This window comes from Mus caroli, chromosome 2, assembly GCF_900094665.2.
Source record: "Mus caroli chromosome 2, CAROLI_EIJ_v1.1, whole genome shotgun sequence".
Taxonomy (NCBI): domain Eukaryota; kingdom Metazoa; phylum Chordata; class Mammalia; order Rodentia; family Muridae; genus Mus; species Mus caroli.
In genome coordinates this window covers 75,651,517-75,670,872 of record NC_034571.1, presented here as the reverse complement: position 1 = coordinate 75,670,872, position 19,356 = coordinate 75,651,517, and positions in this window count along the sequence as shown.

Sequence of the window (19,356 nt, the reverse complement as noted above, 5' to 3'; positions counted from 1 at the left end):
TAGAAACCCAACTGTCATATTTTTTATCAAAAGTTTGGTTAGAAAAACGAAATTCTCATTATCTTTATGTTCCTCCATAGATCCCGCAAGAAAGGACCAAATCACTGACAATGAGGTTCATAACATGCTCCAGAGGCTTTTCTGGAAGAACCTCAATATCATTGCTATCTTTACATTCTTAGCATGGCTAGAATACCTATATGATAAAAGTAAATATATGTGGTGCACTCCTTTACTTAAAGGTATTGGCTGTCAACCCATCTCTACTTCTACACAGAAATGTTTCTGCTTAAGAAACAACTTCAGATCACTAGGGCCAGAAAAGTCACAAAGCACTTTGTATGAAGGCAAGAAATAAGCCTTCTTCACAGAGTTTATAATCTCTTTAGCCCAGTAACATCATTTTAATTATGTCAGTGATTGTTAAATCACATTAAAAAGTCCACTGTTTTCTAAGCATTTCCTTTACCTGTTTTCAGAAAGGCATTGTTCCTCCAAAGGATCTCTTTCTGGCACATTTTTTTTTTTTTAGGAAATAAAATATTGCACAACTTTTTGAAAATTAAAACAGATAAAGAAATGCCTTTAGTCAAGGAATTGATATTTTGAGACAGAGTCTTCCTATGTAGCTCTGACTGGTCTGGAATTTGATGTGGAGACCATGTTAGCCTCAACTCACTCAGACACCTACCTCTGCCTCCCAAGTGTGAGGATTAGAAGTAGGTGCCATCATGCCAGCTCATTCGGGAACCTATTGAATGTTTACCATGTCCCAAATATCCTTCACAGTGCTGAAGGGACATCAGTGAGGAAATGAAGTACATTGTCCCAACAGCCTCTAAAGCACATCCTCAAGTTTCTGACTTGAGTTTCTGAGATGGAAGCTTACTGATGATGAGCACTGAGGATTAAACAATTTTAAGGATTTAATTAAATATTTATGAACAACTAATACTTAAGAAGCACCTTTAAATAAATATGTAAAATTTACCAGTTCTGTTGTGAAGTGGAAGAGAACAAAAATGTCAAACATTAATATTATTAAGGAAAAATCAAGGAAGAAAGTTGTATAGGGCTTATTTCATATATCAGTTTTATATGCCTTTCTGGAAATGTATAAGTGATAGACTGGCATACTTATAAAGACTTTTTTCCTGAATATAAATTCCAGAACAAAAATCAAACTAGGATCTTGTATCCTGGGTCTCTCAGAGACCAGTCCATGCAGGAAAACACAGGGGCCACAGAAACAAAAAAGCTTCTTAAACAGGGTTCCTTCAAGGTTTCATCTTCAGCCAGGAGGCAGAGCTGAGACCCAGAACTCTGTGGACCTTCCCTGAAAGAGCTTTCCTGCACAGAGTGCTCTGACCACTGGGACTCAGGAGAGACATGAACTCCCAGGAGTGCTGACAGAGGCTAACAGAATCACAGAAGGAACAAGCTCCAGCCATAGACAGCTAGAACATTCAACACCAGAGAGATTACCAGATGGCAAAAGACAAACAAAGACCACTCAGTTTCATCAGAACCCAGTACTCTCACTACAACGAGTCCTGGATACCCCAACACACTCGAAAAGCAAGATTTGGATTTAAAGTCATATCTCATGATGCTGGTAGAGAATTTTAAGAAGGGAATAACTCGCTTAAAGAAATACAGGGGAACATGGCTAAACGAGTAGAAGTCCTTAAAGAGGAAGCACAAAAATCCCTTAAGGAATTACAGGAAAACACTGCTAAACAGGAAGAAGTCCTTAAAGAGAAAACACAAAAATCCCTTAAAGAATTACAGGAAAACACTATCAAACAGGTGATGAAATTGAACAAAATCATCCAAGGCCTTAGAAGGGAAGTAGAAACAATGAAGAAAATCCGAAGTGAGACAAGAAATTAAAGACATTTTAGATTTTGATGAAAATGAAGCTACAACATACCCAAAATTATGGGACACAAGGAAAGCAGTCCTAAGAGGAAAACTGATAGCTCTGAGTGTCTCCAAAAAGAAACTAAAGAGAGCATACACTAGCAGCTTGACCAAGAACCTAAAAGCTCTAGAACAAAAGGAAGGAAATTCACCCAATAGGAGAAGAAGGCAGGAAATAATCAAACTCAAGGGGGAAACCAACCAAATGGAAACAAAAAGAATTATTCAAAGAATCAACCAAACCAGGAGCTGGTTTTTTGAGAAANTCNACAAGATAGATAAACCTTTAGCCAGACTAACTAGAGGGCACAGGGACAGTATCCTAATTAACAAAATCAGAACTGAAAAGGGAGACATATCAATAGAACCTGAGGAAATACAAAACATCATCAGATCCTACTACAAAAGACTATATTCATCAAAAATGGAAAACCTGGATGGAATGGACAATTTTCTAGACAGATACCAGGTACCAAAGTTAAATCAGGATCAGATGAACGATCTTAACAGTCCCACATCCCCTAAAGAAATAGAAGCAGTCATTAATAGTCTCCCAACCAAATTAAAAAAAAAAAAAGCCCAGGAACACGTGGGTTTAGTGTAGAGCTCTATCAGACCTTCAAAGAAGACCTAATTCCAATTCTCTTCAAACTTTTCCACAAAATAGAAACAGAAGGTACTCTACCCTATTCAGTCTATGAAGCCACAATTACTCTGATATCTAAACCACATAAAGATCCAACAAAGAAAGAGAACTTCAGACCAATATCATTCATGAATATCAATGTCAAAATACTCAATAAAATTCTCACAAACCAAATTCAAGAACACATCAAAATAATCATCCATCATGATCAAGTAGGCTTCATCCCAGGGATGCAGAGAGGGATTCATATATGGAAATCCATCAAAGTAATCTGCTCTATAAACAAACTCAAAGACAAAAAACAAATGATCATCTCGTTAGTTGCTGAGAAAGCATTTGACAAAATCCAACACCCCTTCATGATAAAAGTCTTGGAAAGNTCAGGAATTCAAGGCCTATATCTAAACATAATAAAAGCAATATACAGCAAACCAGCAGCCAACATCAAATTAAATGGAGAGAAACTTGAAGCAATACCACTAAAATCAGGGACTAGACAAGTCTGCCCACTTTCTCCCTACCTATTCAATATAGTACTTGAAGTCCTAGCCAATGCAAATAGATAACAAAAGGAGATCAAGAGGATACAAATTGGAAAGGAAGAAGTCAAAATATCACTATTTGTAGATATGACAGTATATATAAGTAACCCTAAAAATTCCACCAGAGAACTACTAAACCTGATAAACAGCTTCAGTGCAGTAGCTGGATATAAAAATAACTCAAACAAATCAGTGGCCTTTCTCTACACAAAGATAAACAGGATGAGAAAGAAATTAGGGAAGCAACACCTTTCACAATAGTCACAAATAATATAAAATACCTTGGTGTGAATCTAACTAAGGAAGTAAAAGATCTGTATGATAAGAACTTCAAGTCTCTGAAGAAAGAAATCAAAGATCTCAAAAGATCAAAAGATCTCCCATGCTGGTAGATTGGCCAGATTAATATAGATAAAATGGCTATCTTGCTGAAAGCAATCTACAGATTCAATTGAATCCCCATCAAAATCCCAACTCAATTTTTCACAGAGTTAGAAAGGGCAATTTGCAAATTCATCTGGATAACAGAAAACCTAGGATAGCAAAAACTCTTCTCAAGGATAAAAGAACCTCTGGTGGAATCACCATGCCTGACCTAAAGCTGTACTACAGAGCAATTGTGACAAAAACTGCATGGTACTGGTACAGTGACAGACAGATAGACCAATGGAATAGAATTGAAGACCCAGAAATGAACCCATATACCTATGGTCACTTGATCTTTAACAAAGAAACTAAGGCCATCCAGTGGAAAAAATACAGCATTTTCAACAAATGATGCTTGCTCAAGTGGTGGTTATCATGTAGAAGAATGTGACTTGATCCATTCTTATCTCCTTATACAAATCTCAAATCTAAGTGCATCAAGGAACTCTACATTAAACCAGAAACATTGAAACTTATAGAGGAGAAAGTGGACAAAAGCCTTGAAGATATGGGCAAGGGGAAAAAATTCCTGAACAGAACAGCAATGACTTGTGCTGTAAGATCGAGAATGGACAAATGGGACCTCATAAAATTGCAAAGCTTCTGTAAGGCAAAAGACACTGTCAATAAGACAAAAAGGCCACCAACAGATTGGGAAAGGATCTTTACCAATCCTAAATCTGATAGGGGACTAATATCCAATATATACAAATAACTCAAGAAGCTGGACTCCAGAAAATCAAATAACCCCATTAAAAAATGGGATATAGAGCTAAACAAATAATTCGCAACTGAGGAATACCGAATGGCAGAGAAGCACCTGAAAAAATGTTCAACATCCTTAATCATCAAGGAAATGCAAATCAAAATAACCCTGAGATTCCACCTCACACCAGTCAGAATGGCTAAGATGAAAATTTCAGGTGACAGCAGATGCTGGCAAGGATGTGGAGAAAGAGGAACACTCCTCCATTGCTGGTGGGATTGCAAGCTGGTACAACCACTCTGGAAATCATTCTGGCAGTTCCTCAGAAAATTGTAGTAGATAGTACTACTGGAAGATCCAGCAATTCCTCTCCTGGGCATATACCCAGAAGATGTTCCAACTTGTAGTAAGGACACATGCTCCACTATGTTCATAGCAGCCCTATTTATAATAGCCAGAAGCTGGAAAGAACCCAGATGTCCCTCAACAGAAGAATGGAAACACAAAATGTGGTACATTTACACAATGGAGTACTACTCGGCTATTAAAAACAACGAATTCATGAAATTCTTAGGCAAATGGATAGATCTGGAAGATAGCAACCTGAGTGAGGTAACCCAATTACAAAAGCACACACATGATATGCACTCACTTATAAGTGGATATTAGCCCAGAAACTTAAAATAGCCAAGATATATTTTGCAAAACACATGAAACTCAAGAAGAAGGAAGACCTATGTGTGGATACTCGGTTCTAAAAATACCTATGCCCTGGTATATAAAACCATTCATTACCTTGTTTTCCATGGCTGTACTAAAATATTACATACTGGGCAAATGACAAAGAAAAATGCATGTTTTCTATTCTAGAAGCTGGAAAGGCCAAACCTGAGATACATCTACCAAGGATCTCTTTACTGTATCAAAATATGGAAAAAAATATTGCAATCCAAGAGAACCAGTACATACTAGATCATATTTCTGGTTACATAATACCAAATCTCCCAGCATAGGGAAACCACAATGATGATTTTTCTAAGCCTAATTATTTGCAAAAAGTCATCTCTAAATACCATCAATAATTGAACTTGAGGACTATGCTCCTAACACAAAGGATAACCTCAAGTACCAAAGTTATATATATTTTTCTACATAGAGACCTCACATACTTGTGTCTTCCCATTCAGTCTTGATTCAGTTGAGGAAAGATACTTTTTAAAAAATCCACTTGATGGCTTCAATGTCTAAAGAAGAAACTTAATAATATAGCTGATATTTGGGAGAGAAATGTGATAAGCTATTTTAAAATGAGAGAGAGAAAGTTGTTGTGGTATGCATAAAACCCATATGTTGAAAACCTAACACACAAGATGATACAATACAAGGTGGGTTTCTTTGGAAGTGGGTTAATGTTCTTACAGCCTAAGAGTTCAAGATCCTACAAAGGCACCATGGTCTGCTTACGATGCAGGAGTTGTATTATAGGTGTATTGGTTGGGACTAGGTTCCACAACTCAGTTTTGATTATTCTATAATGAGATATTCTATAAATATCTCAGTTTGATATTCTATAATGGTTTCCATCTATTGCAAAAGGAAGTTTCTTTGTGAGTGATGTTCACTACACTGACCCATGGGTTTAATGACAAACATTTACAATGCACTTAGGAGTTGTGCAGTTATAGGAAAGTACCGGTTGTAGGTTCTCCTTCAAGATCCAAGAATTGTGTAGCCCTGTAGAATTGTGTACATACCTTGGCAGCAGCCAACAGCTCACTAATTAGACTCAAGGTCTGCTCAACAAGAGGGAAACCATAGTACCAGAAACATAACAAACTGCCCAGAACTGACTAGGAATGTTAAAAGTAACCCTTCTTATTATGCAGACAGATAGAAATCTGGAAGGCAGAAAGAATAGGGTGATGGTTGCAGGGATACTAGTCATTCACACAAGGACTATAATCAAACCACAATTATAGCACCAAATGAAGAGGCAACAAAAGCAAGTACAGGTCCTGACTGGAGGGTTGTGCAGGTCAGAAAGGAGGAAAAGGAGGAGGAGGAGGAGGAGGAGGAGGAAGAGGAAAAAGATGCCTGCTGTAGCAAAGCCCTAATGTGAGGGAGGTTATAATATCCTGGAGGCCACTGACTTGCATGCTCCAAATGACTGGCACTTGCTGACTTGAATTCCATTTCTACCCAAAAGGACTCAGAAATCATCACTGTGACATGACAGCCCTTTTCAGGAAGAACCAGACTACCTTTTCTTCTGCTGGAAAAGGCAAAGGGATACAGAATAAATATGAACTTCAGCTAAGGGAAAATATGAAAGTTACAGTTCCGCCATGTGAGCTTTCCACGTAGAGATCAGGCCCACAGCGAACATTTGGAATCGTGTGGACACTGAAATGCCAGATGCTGCCCAATTACAAATCTGTCCACTTCCACGATGCTCCTAGCGGCCATTAGCTTGGATCATTATCATCTGTCCCTCCACTATGTACGCTCTACCCCAGGGATCCAGGCTTCTTCAGCTGTGCTCCTCTTTGCTCTTCTCTCTCCTCCTCTCACCCTGTATTTATTTATTTCTATCTTTTTCTATTTTTATTCTTCTTTATTTGTGGTTAAATCACAGCATAAGTAGAAAGAAAAAGCAAAAGCAAAGCACACTTTCCTGAGAAATATCCCTTTACAACAAGAGTATTTCTAATGTTTGATAAAAAATTACACTTCTCCCTCCCGGTATCATTCTCTTAACAGTAAATTCCCACTCCTATTGTATAGCATTTTTGCTAATGAGAGCAACAAACTGGGATTGCAGGAGCAACTGGGATTTCAGTCCCTCTCAGCACAGCTCTCACTCCACCAAGTCACAATGGAACCCTTCAGATATCACTTACTTTAAATGGTATTGTATCTGTGCCAGGTGAGTGTATATGCGTCCATAAAGCCACAAATATTGTTCTTTCACCCTCCCTCCTGTTATCCACCTTAATTTACTAATGACTCTCACACTCTTTTTACTTTTCCTAAGTCAGCTTGTTTTCCTCCACGGGGTATAAATTTAACAGCTTGTTTGGTCCTTTTTTCTACCCCACTCATATATCAATGCCTTCTTGTTCTGGTCAGCAAATGTTCTGCCAAGTATGTTCTTTCCCACTCTTCATTAGAGTACTTTCTTCTGCCAGGAGCAATAGTTTAGAATCACGAATCAGGATCCAGAAGACTAAATTCTGTTCCTTGATACCATCTACAGAGCCAGCTGTTCACTTTGCAGTTCCTTCTGCATCTTCCAAGTCATGACCTTCACTTAGAAGAAATTGAACCAACACCTGTGGCCCATAGACCTTCCGTTTCTTACAAAGGTTCTATTCTCTTCACACTTTTTCAAGGTCATTTTTGTTCATACATTCAAAAGTTCTGAACTAAGAAACTAACTAAATATATCTTTTTTAAAACATTAGGAATGTTAGGTACATTCATGGATTAACAAATATCAAATTGTCATATATTCTTCAGATGCATCAGTGAGTTTTGATATATTAATTCCTTTATCTACTTTTTAAAGAGAATCAGTTTTATCCCACCACTAACAATGAATGGTTCTCAATGTTTGAATCAAAGAATTTCTCTGAAAAATATTTTCATTTTTACTTTCTTAATTAAAATACAACTAATTTTGCAGTAATTCAAAGGCTTTTTAGATCCAAAACTAAACATTTATACATACATATATATTATATATAGGAGTGGTAGTGGTGGTGGTGTGTGTGTGTGTGTGTGTGTGTGTGTGTGTGTGTGCTCAGGAGCAAACGTAACTGTGAACGCATGTGAAGATCAGAGGACAACTTTCCAGAGTGGTTTCTCTCCATCCATGTGTACACCAGGGATCAAACGAGGTAGTCAGCCTTAGAGGCAGATATCTTCACCTACTCAACCATCTCAAAGATCTCCAAAATTAAATCATCAACATGATAGTCTCATTCTCACACATGCTTACGTTCACTAGTTTCATCCCTCTATTTAAGCTATAAAGTGACGAGCCTATAAAATAAGAAGCTCCAAGTTTACCTCAATTGAGTTGAGCTAATTAGTTGGAATTGTCAGATTAAGCACTTAAAGAATACCATAGGCCTTTTCTGCAACGTAAAGTAACATCTTCTGAGGGGAAATATAATTAGAATTGAAAAATGAAATTTTAAATGAACCAAAACATTATTTTCAACATTTTGCCTTTAGTTTTCACCTAGGTTTCTACTGGGACATGTTAGATGCCAACTGACAAATTAATTTAATTTTACAAATGTTTAGAGACATTTGGAAACGCTTATGCTTACAAATAGATTTCTCCCTCTTATTGTATAAGTAGTAGAGTCTAGAGTCTTAAAAGAGAAGAAAAAACAGTCTTAGATAATTAGACTGTTCCTAAGGACTAATGGTGGATGCTCTATACAGTTAAAATACAGCACCAAGATCACACTGTCCTTTGAGAATTCAATAAATTCTATCTTTCTAGGATTTATCAAAAAAAAATGCAGAGTCCCAATTGAGTTTCCATTTCTACCAAATGACATATTATTTAATACAACTATATTCGAATCACACGGGATGTATTACTCATAAAAAGTACTTGTTCTTTATCTACAATTTGAATATCCCTTGGTATCTTGTATTTTTATTTGTGATAAAACAAAATTTCCAAAGGCAAATTTCCACATCATCAACTCTTCTGGAAATGGATGCAATACAGAAGCTGGTTTGTAATTCCACACTCTTTCCTATAGTCCTAGGCTCAAGGAACCTATGAATCCAGATAAGGCATCAGTACCGAGATTCCATGTCCTTGATTCTTGTGCATTCAATACTGTATCTCTGCTGTCTCTCTTTTTTCTGCCACATTCAGCACCCTGTACTCTGGGGCATTCAGACAGAGCCTTGCCAATATTCTGGAATGCCTATTTTCACATAGGAAGCACCTGAGGTGCTTCAGAAACATGTGGTGCCATCTCAGAGCATTTCAATGGAAATGTCAAGAGGTAAGGTACAATTTTTTGGCATTTGTTAACCATATAATGATTCACATACACCTTGAGAATAAAAACCTTTTATACAGATGTCAGGAACATCCGTAGTTAATTGTAGATGCAAATTAAAATCACCTATGGAATTCTGAAAAATTCCCATAGCCCAGGCTAAGTTCATCTGATAGCAGAGAGTGAGAAACAAGCACCCTTAGGTAAAGTGAGGCACAGTGGTGAGATACTGGCCCAGAGACAGTGATCTCCATGACCGCTAAATATCTTTCTTCCAGTATCAGCTACAATATTCTTTCTACTCCTGACTTATACATGGATCTTGTTGCAATTCATCTACACCTGTCCAGCTCAAAGTCATTAAAAGCAGAATTTTGTACTCATTTTTATACTGTGAATTTTAGACCACTGAAGCTTTGAGGTAAAGCAAGAATTCCACATCCAAGGAGAAAAATGGTCAGTTTGGCTATGAGATACATTTGCTCTCCAAGGAGACAGTCAACCCCATCATCTGTCTAACTTAATTACTCCCTAACTAAACATCCTGACCTATCCATTTCAGTCACATCTTTATGTGAGGCAAATTTGCTCTCCTCCACACTGGAAACAAGACACAGAAAATAAGCTGTGAAGTTTTTTTTCCCTCCACCAGTGCATAAGCAAAAAGCAAACAGTGGAGACAGCACAGAGGATGGCATGAACATCCTTTTTTCTCGTGCAATATGCACACCAAGACTGAAGGAGGCAAAGATGCTAAAATCAACTTGAACTTTCAGTGACATTTTTTTCCCAAACAAGCACATAAATAACTGCTGCATGGATGGATAATTACAGAATGAGGTAATGAGACAATCCTCAATTGAATTCTCAGAGTAAATTTCAAGACAAACCTTAAATAAAGTTTTCCAAACACTTTTTTCTAAAGAGGCAAAGGATATCCAAACTCTAATTCCCTGAGCAGTAAATTTCTATATTGCCAAAGTTTAAAGGTGGTCAGTGAGAGAATTAAAATACCAATTAAATACCAAATACCTCAAAGGTTTCTACCAATTTCTTATTTTTAGACAATTAAAATTGAAATTGTTAATTATCTTTGCAGTATTTTCTACTCTTCTTAATTATCATACGTAGTTTTAATATTGTGTGCACAAGTGTTGCCCCGTAAATTGACCATCTTCTTGGTGTGTCTCATTTTCCACTCACTCTCAAATTACTACCCAATTACTCACTGCTACACATATCATTTTTAAACTTAATGCACGTTCTATTAATACAATTTTTGGACAGAGTCTAAGTTTTTAAGTTATATTTGGAAGTAGAACATTGCTATTTGATGAAATTGCAGTATCCTGATATTGTCTATTGACATGTATAAATGTCACTCTATTGATGAAATCATAATTGCACTCAACTATTACTCCATCTTGAAACTAAACAAAACCTTGATGACATACCATAATACTTTTGAGTTTCCCACACACTATTAACTGGGTTTAGATGCAGTTTGCTGAGGGTGGATCTCAGGTGCTGGGGGGGTCCAATTTTGCTCCTCAAGTGGTTACTCAGGGTAAATCTTCTTGAGAGGAAATGCAGAAAGAGCGGAGAACATGCCCAACAGGACAATATGCTCCAAGCATTTGCATTAACTGTATCATATCTACTGAGATCCCATTGTAAAAATCAAGCCTGTAGTCAAGAAAGAGTAGGGATTTCTAATAACAAGGTTATACAGAAAGTATCTAATAAGACACTGAGCATGATAATTTATTTTCCTACCACTGGAAATATTCAAATCTGAAATATAGTCTGTAGCTGTGAATGTTTCTGTTGTCATCACAAAGCCTAATCAAGAATCTTGATCCTTTCCTTGTCTAGTTCTTCTGTATTGTTTTTTCTTATTTTTCCTCCAAGATGAAGAAATAATTCAAATCTGAGATACAGTAGAGTATAAAATTAAATAGTCTGGGCCATAAGGACAAACTTCCACTTTTAGTCATTAATTAGCCAACAATTTCTTAAACCTTAAACAACTTAATGTCTCTGTGTCTTGATCTCCTCTTTTATAAAGTGGTGATAAAGCTAGCTACCTCACAGGGATAAGAGGAATTGATGAAATGATGTTACAAGAAAAAACAAAAATGCATAATAAAGCTAGCTACCTAATGCAAAAAGAAGGAAGTATAAGCAGACTTGGGCCAGGTTATATGTTTTCCACTTCCTTCACTTTATGTCTCTAGCTACTTCTTTACTGAGTGAACAGTCATCCTTTCGTTCTGCGTGCTTTGATTGAGAAAACAGTCTCCATAGTGGCCAAAGAAAACAGAAGCTTAAAACGACTTTCAAAGCATATATATATATAGCTCTTTTCCTGACAAATAGCAAAGCAGTTCCTTTTCTTCATAATTTTCTCTCTTACTTGAAAGAAGAATTAAGGAAACTATCTCTAAACAAATTCTATATATAACAAAAGCTGTAATAACTTGGATAGTGTTATTCAGCCGAAATTTCTCCTAACCATTGTGCACATTTTATCTGATTCAATTCTCCCAAACTTCCTAGGAGCCAAATAATATTATCCATTTTACAAATGAGGAAAATTTTAAATTGATTAATTTGTCCAAGAACTCAGAACTAGCAAGTGGCTAGTTCTGTATTAAAACAGATCTATCTGACTCCAAAAATGTCTCTGAAACAGTAACTTTGGTATTCTTCCAAATTAAGAATGGCTTCTACTTATATTTTGGAAAAATAAGCAAAAAAGAGGTATGGTGCTTCTGTGCCTCATATAATCTGAGTGAGGAGGAGAAGAAGAAGAAGAAGAAGAAGAAGAAGAAGAAGAAGAAGAAGAAGAAGAAGAAGAAGAAGAAGAAGAGGAGGAGGAGGAGGAGGAGGAGGANGAGGAGGAGGAGGAGGAGGAGGAATTATTTCTGGTGGTTCAACAATTGAATATTGCCCATAGTTACTAAAGAGAATGAGAAACAAAATTTCCTTTTAGATATTAGAATTTATGCACAGGGAACAGAATTTTAAAATATAATTGTTTTTACAATGATATGTGTTGAGTCTTAGAGTTTCCAGTAGTGGAAATAAAAGATTTGCAAGCCCTGAACAAAGGACAATAACAAGGCCAAAAAATGTTAATTTAACTGGTACCAACATGGCACTAACATTCTTATCTCACAATTAAATTCAATAATAAAGAGTTGCTTAAATTAAAAAAACGGAAAACTATAAAGACGTAGCAAATTAAAGCTGCTCAACTAGGAGTTTTTTCCCAACCCTTGTTAATATCTCAGAATGGTTCTGAGATAGTATTCTGACATCTAGCCCGCCATGTAAGGCCATCTATATGCAGCAGAACCCCACTAACCTGACTATAATTCCAATATTATCCTTTTTACAAAATAGTGATGGTATGTCACTCATTTGTCCAAACTCAAAGCACAAAGGGTGGTGGAGGGGTGAGCTCTTCTGTACATCCACCTTTTCTATTCTGATGGGAAGAAAGGGAATGTGCTTTTCCTGAGGCATTTTTCAGATTGATTTGCCATCATAAGTCTCCATGTGAAATCTGAAACCATTGTGCTATAAAAGCGAGGACAATGGCTTGGTTTCCAATCTCTTTAGTTGGTGAATGGAAGCAACTTCTAAGTGTCTGTCACATACAATGACATCTTTATATTAAATTTCCTAAAGAGTGCAGGACATCCATTTCAGTTTCAAAAGAGCAAAAATTCTTATTACTCTGTGGTTTACATTTTGTGTCTTTATCCATTGGTAGGGTCTGTCAGCTTCATTCAGTGATATTATACTCTGTATGAGAAGTAGAAAACTATCATCTTAAAAGAGCTACAATGTTGTAGATTATTTTAAAAAAATAAGTACATTTTCTTCTAAAACCATTGCTTAAAAAACTGACTGTTATCAATAGGCAATTACAGCTGTTACCTTGGAATATATTGACATTCATTTATGTAAAGATAATGTAGCACATTTGTATTCATTGAGGTAAGCTGTGGATTTGATTAAGCAGGATGCCCATCTTATATTAAGCAACCAAAGGAAAACATTGCAATCAGATCTCTTGCGTTGCTGAAAATTGCTCACATCAAATGAAGAAAATTGCATTATGGCTTGTTTCCAACACAATTGTAAATTATTATAAGAAAACAAAATCACAACTTGCACGAGACAGCAGAACATTCACTCTGTGTAATAATGGGACCTTGGTGTTAGTCTCACCTAATAGGGTAAATGTTTCAGAAGGAGCCTCGCTGAGTAGTTAAGAGTGATTGCTCATTTATCTCCATTACAGTAAATGAATGCAGAAAGACAGTGCAGCAATGGCAAAGGCATATAATTGAGAAAGATATAATTAGTCACAATGCCCTAGAATAAACTGGTTTACTATTAACTAAAGAATGTATTTCAGAGGTTAAAACTACAGATAGAACCTGAAAATGTCATACTTAAAGCAGTCTTTTCTTCTTTTAATGCCATATTCTTCCTCCTCCTCTTCCTCCTCCTCCTCCTCCTCCTCCTCCTCCTCCTTCTTCTTCTTCTTCTTCTTCTTCTTCTTCAAAGAATTTTTTATTAGGTATTTTCTTTATTTACATTTCAAATGTTATCCCCTTTCCTAGTTTCACCTCTGAAAATCCCCTATACTCTCCCCCCCCCCTGTTCCCCAACCCACCCAATTCCTGCTTCCTGGCCCTGGCAGTCACCTATACTGGGGCATAGGACCTTCACAAAGCCTAGGGCCTCTCCTCCCATTGATGACCAACTAGGCCATCCTCTGCTACATATGCAGCTAAAGCCATGAGTCCCACCATGTGTTTTCTTTGGTTGGTGGTTTAGTCCCAGGGAGCTCTGGAGATACCAGTTAGTTCATATTGTTGTTCCTCCTATGGGACTGAAAACCCTTTCAGCTCCTTGGATACTTCCACTAGCTCCTTCACTGGGGACCCTGTGCTCCATCCAATGGATGGCTGTGAGCATCCACTTCTGTATTTGTCAGGCACTAGTAGATCCTCTCTGGAGACAGCTATATCAGGCTCCTGTCAGCAAGCTCTTATTGGCTTCCACAATAGTGTCTAGATTTGGTGGTTGTAGGAAGACCAAAGAGTTAATGCCATATTCTTTAAGGCATTTACCAACTTTCAAAATCCAACACTAAATACCTAGATTCATATCTGAATGCCAAAGGAAATAATAGCCAGGTGTCAACAGAGAGAAGCTATGAATACAAGTACCTAAGGGGCTGAGACAGAAGATTTTACATTCAGGAACAGGCTGGGCTACATAGAAAACCTTGCACTAAAGAAAAAAAATAAGAAAACACTTCTAGTTCTCATCTACTGGTACCATGTTTATCCCTTACAAATAAACTTTTCTGAAAGTCATAAAAGAAAACAACATCACTCATCAAAAACAAGCCTGAAAGAATTCTTACAAGTGTTCTAATTAGTGGCTCTCCTCGAACTTTAGAGAAAAGCTAACTTTATTCCATGCCTCTCACAATGTTGCTTTCTCCCAATATTATTGGTATTTATCTCAAACTTAAGGCTCCTTTGTTCTGAACCCAATTCCAGTTCTAGGCAGGGTTTCCCATAGCAGGAACAATGAAGCAGCCCTACTGGTCATTCAAACAAGTCATTTTCAGACAAACTATGAAGCTGATACAGAGATGATAAATTATTTTTTGTCTCCGTTAAAGAATTTAAAAAGTGTTCCACATATGGTAGGCTTTCTACAGTGAAGATTTTACTCAATGATAGTAAGAAAAGAAAATTTTATATTAGCATATGGTTCTTATCGTACTTTTTTGTTATATAGCTAGAAATATTCTTTGTTGTCTTCTTGGGGGAAAAAATCATACAAGAGATATAGGTAGCTTAAATAAATATTTACTTAGCAAGTATTTAGTATACTCAGGAAAACTCAGGAGCACACGAATGTAGGGCTACCAGCACCCCACTAGGTAATGAGTCAAAGATGTCTAAGGAGTGTCTGTGATGTCATTGAAGTTCAAGTGCTCGGTTCCTCCTCCTTTATCCCTTCCATACCTACTATGCATTCATTATGCATACACCTGCGGATTTTCCTTCCCATATGTACCTAAGTAAGGAAGGGGTAAGTAGATAAAAACCACATCTATGATAATGGTATCTATGAGCCTGTGTCATTTCTTCTTTACTCTGGGTTGGGGAAGTATGTGCCTTTTCTCCTCTGCTTACCAGAATGTACCTAAACACAAAAACCATGAGTCTAGCCACAGCTTGCTCTACCTGCTTACCTTCACTTGACTACCTACTCTGCCACAGTCGCCACTAGAAAACATATCTAATCTAAAATCTGCAACTTCATTCACTTAAAAAGGGATCATTAACATTTATAGGAATAAGTTTAACATACATCTAATTTCATCATCATTTTGTCCTTTTAACAATTATTTTAAGGCATAAAGCAAGTGATGGTTAGAACAATAATGAACCCTCCAGAGGCTCAATATTTGAGTACTTGATCGTGCTTTGCTATGAGGGACAGTACTTGAGAAGGATTAGGAGGCATGGCCTTGTCCGAGTAGGTATGGCATTCTTGGAGGAAGTTTATTACTGGCAGTTTATTGGGGTGCACTGTGTAAAAGTTGTCTATGCACACTCAGTTGTTGATTGCTGTTCCTGCACAGAGATGAGTACCACCAGGATTTTGAATTGTTATTTTTATGGATAATCACCTGCCTCATATTTTGTAAACATTCACATTCCTCAGTTGCTGACTGGCTTAATAAAGATCTGACAGACAATAGCTAGGCTGGAAGGGGAAGGCAGAACTTCCAGGCTGAGAGAGGGTCTCTGAGAGTACAAATCAGTAGCAAGATGCACCAATGGCACACAGGGGTGATCACATGTGAACATCAGCAAAAAGGTAAAGAACTAGCAATGTGGTCAGGATGTTTTTGTTTTAATTCCAGATATGGGATATGAAGATGCCTAAAATTGTCCATCGCAGCTGACTATGATTTGTCTTGTGCTCTGGCAGGAGAATGATTCTGCCAACTGAAAATAGTTTATGTTTGAAATTCTGGGGACTCGTAAGAGGGCATAGAAATTCCAGAACCTCATTTTTAATAGCTGAATACTATTCCATTGTGTAGATGTCCCACATTTTCTTTATCCATTATTCAGTTGAGGAATATCTAGGTTGTTTCCAGTTTCTGGCTATTACAAATCAAGCAAGTGCCTTTATGGGACTTTGAAGAATATTTTGAGTACATGCCCAGGAATGGCATAACTGTGCCTTGAGACAAAACTAATCCTAGATTTCTGAGAAACAGCTAAATTGATTTCCACTCCTACCAGCAATGAAGTGTCCCCTTTGCTCCACATTCTTACCACTGTGTGCTATCTCTTGAGTTTTTGATCTTAGCCATTCTGATCAGTGTAAGATGGAACCCCAGAGTTATTTTCATTTGTATTTCCCTGATGAATAAAGCTGTTGAACAATTTTTAGGTGCTTTTCAGCCATTCAAGAGTCCTCTGTTGAGAATTCTGTTTAGCTCTGTACCCCATTTTTATTGGACTATTTGGGTTATTCTTTTTTTTCCATATTTTTATTGGGTATTTATTTCAATTACATTTCCAATGCTATCCCAAAAGTCCTCCACAAGCTCCCCCACCCACTCCCCTACCCACCCACTCCCACTTCTTGGCCCTGGCGTTCCCCTGTACTGAGGCAAATAAAGTTTGCACGAAAAATGAGCCTCTCTTTCCACTGATGGCCAACTAGGCCATCTTCTGATTCATATGCAGCTAGAGACACGAGCTCCAGAGGGGGTATTGGTAAGTTCATATTTGTCTAACTTCTTGAATTCTTTGTAAATTTTGGATATTAGAACTCTGTCAGATGTAGGGTTCTTGAAGATTCTTTTCCAATCTGTAGATTGCCGATTTGTCCTATTGATAGTGTCCATTGCACAGGGCATAGGGTCCCTAATGAAGGAACTAGAGAAAGTACCCAAGGAGCTGAAGGGGTTTGCAGCCCCATAGGAGGAACAACAGTATGAACTAACCAGTACCCCCAGAGCTCCCTGGGAGTAAACCACCAGTCAAAGAAAACACACGGAGGGACTCGTGGCCCTAGCTGCATATGTAGCAGAAGATGGCCTAATCAATCATCAATGGAAGGAGAGGTCCTTTGAAGGTTCTAGGCCCCAGTATAGGGGAATGCCAGAGCCAGGAAGCAGGAGTGAGTGGGTTGGGGAGCAGGGAGAGGGGGGAGAGTTTAGGGGCTTTCCAGAGGAGAAACTAGGAAAGGGGATAACTTTTGAAATATAAATAAAGAAAATATCTTTAAAAAAAAAAGATAGTGTCCATTGCCTTACAGAAGTTTTGCAGTTTCATGAGGTCCTACTTATCAACTGTTGTTCTTAGAGCCTGAGTCATTAGTATTCTGTTCATGAAATTTTCTCCGGTACAAATACACTCAAAAGTATGAACTTTGTCTTCTATGACATGTAGTGTATCTGGTTTTATGTTGTGATTCTCCAACCATATGGACATGAGTTGTCTGAAAATCAGCAGGTTAACAGTGGCAGCTTGATCCACCAGCAAATATTTCACAGATACACCAGTGGTCCAGTTCAGTAGAGTCAGGATAGCAAACATGAATCAGCAATGGTGGCACTACCTAGCAGAGATCTCAGCCTAGGAACTAGTCAGTAGGAAGGACCAGGAGGACTAACCAGTACCCCCAGAGCTCATGTCTATAGCTGCTTATGGAGCAGAAGATGGACTAGTCGGCCATCATTGGGAAGAGAGGCTCCTTGGTCTTGCAAACTTTATATGCCCCAGTACAGGGGAACACCAGGGCCAAGAAGTGGGAGTGGGTGGGTAGGGGAGCAGGGCAGGGGAGGGTATAGGGGACTTTTGGGATAGCATTTGAAACGTAAATAAAGAAAATATCTAATAAAAAAAAGAAAGGGAAGGATCATATCATCTGTAACATAGCCACACCTGTTCAAAAAGAAACACTAAAAAAACATAAAATAAAGTAATTATTTTCTGGCCAAAGTGAAAGGATTTAAAACAAATCACTATGAAAATGTATTAATTGAAATAAATACAAGTGGGAATTTAAAAAAAAAAAAAAAAAAGGAGGGACCAGGAGGGATGCCAGGAGAAGGTCTTGGCTGTGCCTCTCTCAAGGAAGTGAAGATCAACAAAGACAGGACACCCACAAGTATTAGACAGCTAGCTCTATAAGCAAGCGGAGCTCAGCCTCTGTCACTGTCCTTCAAGTTCTATTCCTACCCTCCAATGTCACGTGACCTTCACGAGTCTTGCCTCAGCACCTGTCTGACTCAGCAGGTGCCTTGCCTCAGCAGGTGCACCCAATCAGCCTGAGTGCACATTCAACAAGAAACTGCAACACACCACCAGAAATTTTTTGGTGTGTTTCTCTCTATGACATTCCCAAAATGCAGCTCAACTCCATCATGTAAGGTGGACCAATATATGCGTATTGTTAGCAAAGAGTCCTTCATCGCGTGTCCTTTCACGTGCTTGCTTTAGCAGAACATCCTTTCTCCTGTGCCTGCTTCAGCTAAACGTTCCTTCATGAGTGTGCCTTAGCCTATGACACCTGTGTCCACTTTAATGAAATGTTCCTTCATGTGTTTGCCCCAACAAAACACCAAACCACCAATTTTCCAAAGAACCCTTAAGTTTCCACTCCATGCTCCTCGGGTCTGCCCCCGCTGCTGCTGATTCCTGCTATTGTGTTTGCTGTTCGGCTGCTTTTGCTGAATTGCTGGATTGTTGTTTGCTGAATTACTGGTTGGAGATATCCTCACGATGAAGATTGTCCCTAGGAACTTGACATCCCTAATAAGCAGGCAGTACCTTTCACTCTAACCCTCTTTCTCACTTACCTAGTATTGGAGGGTTTGAAGGGCTTGGTGTGGAGAAGGGTGGTAGATACAAGATCCCAATAGAGTAGCAAAAAAGTATGGTTACACTTAAACGTGAAGCTCTAGTGATTCGACCATGTTCCATTGCAAGACCACACAGCCAAACATAT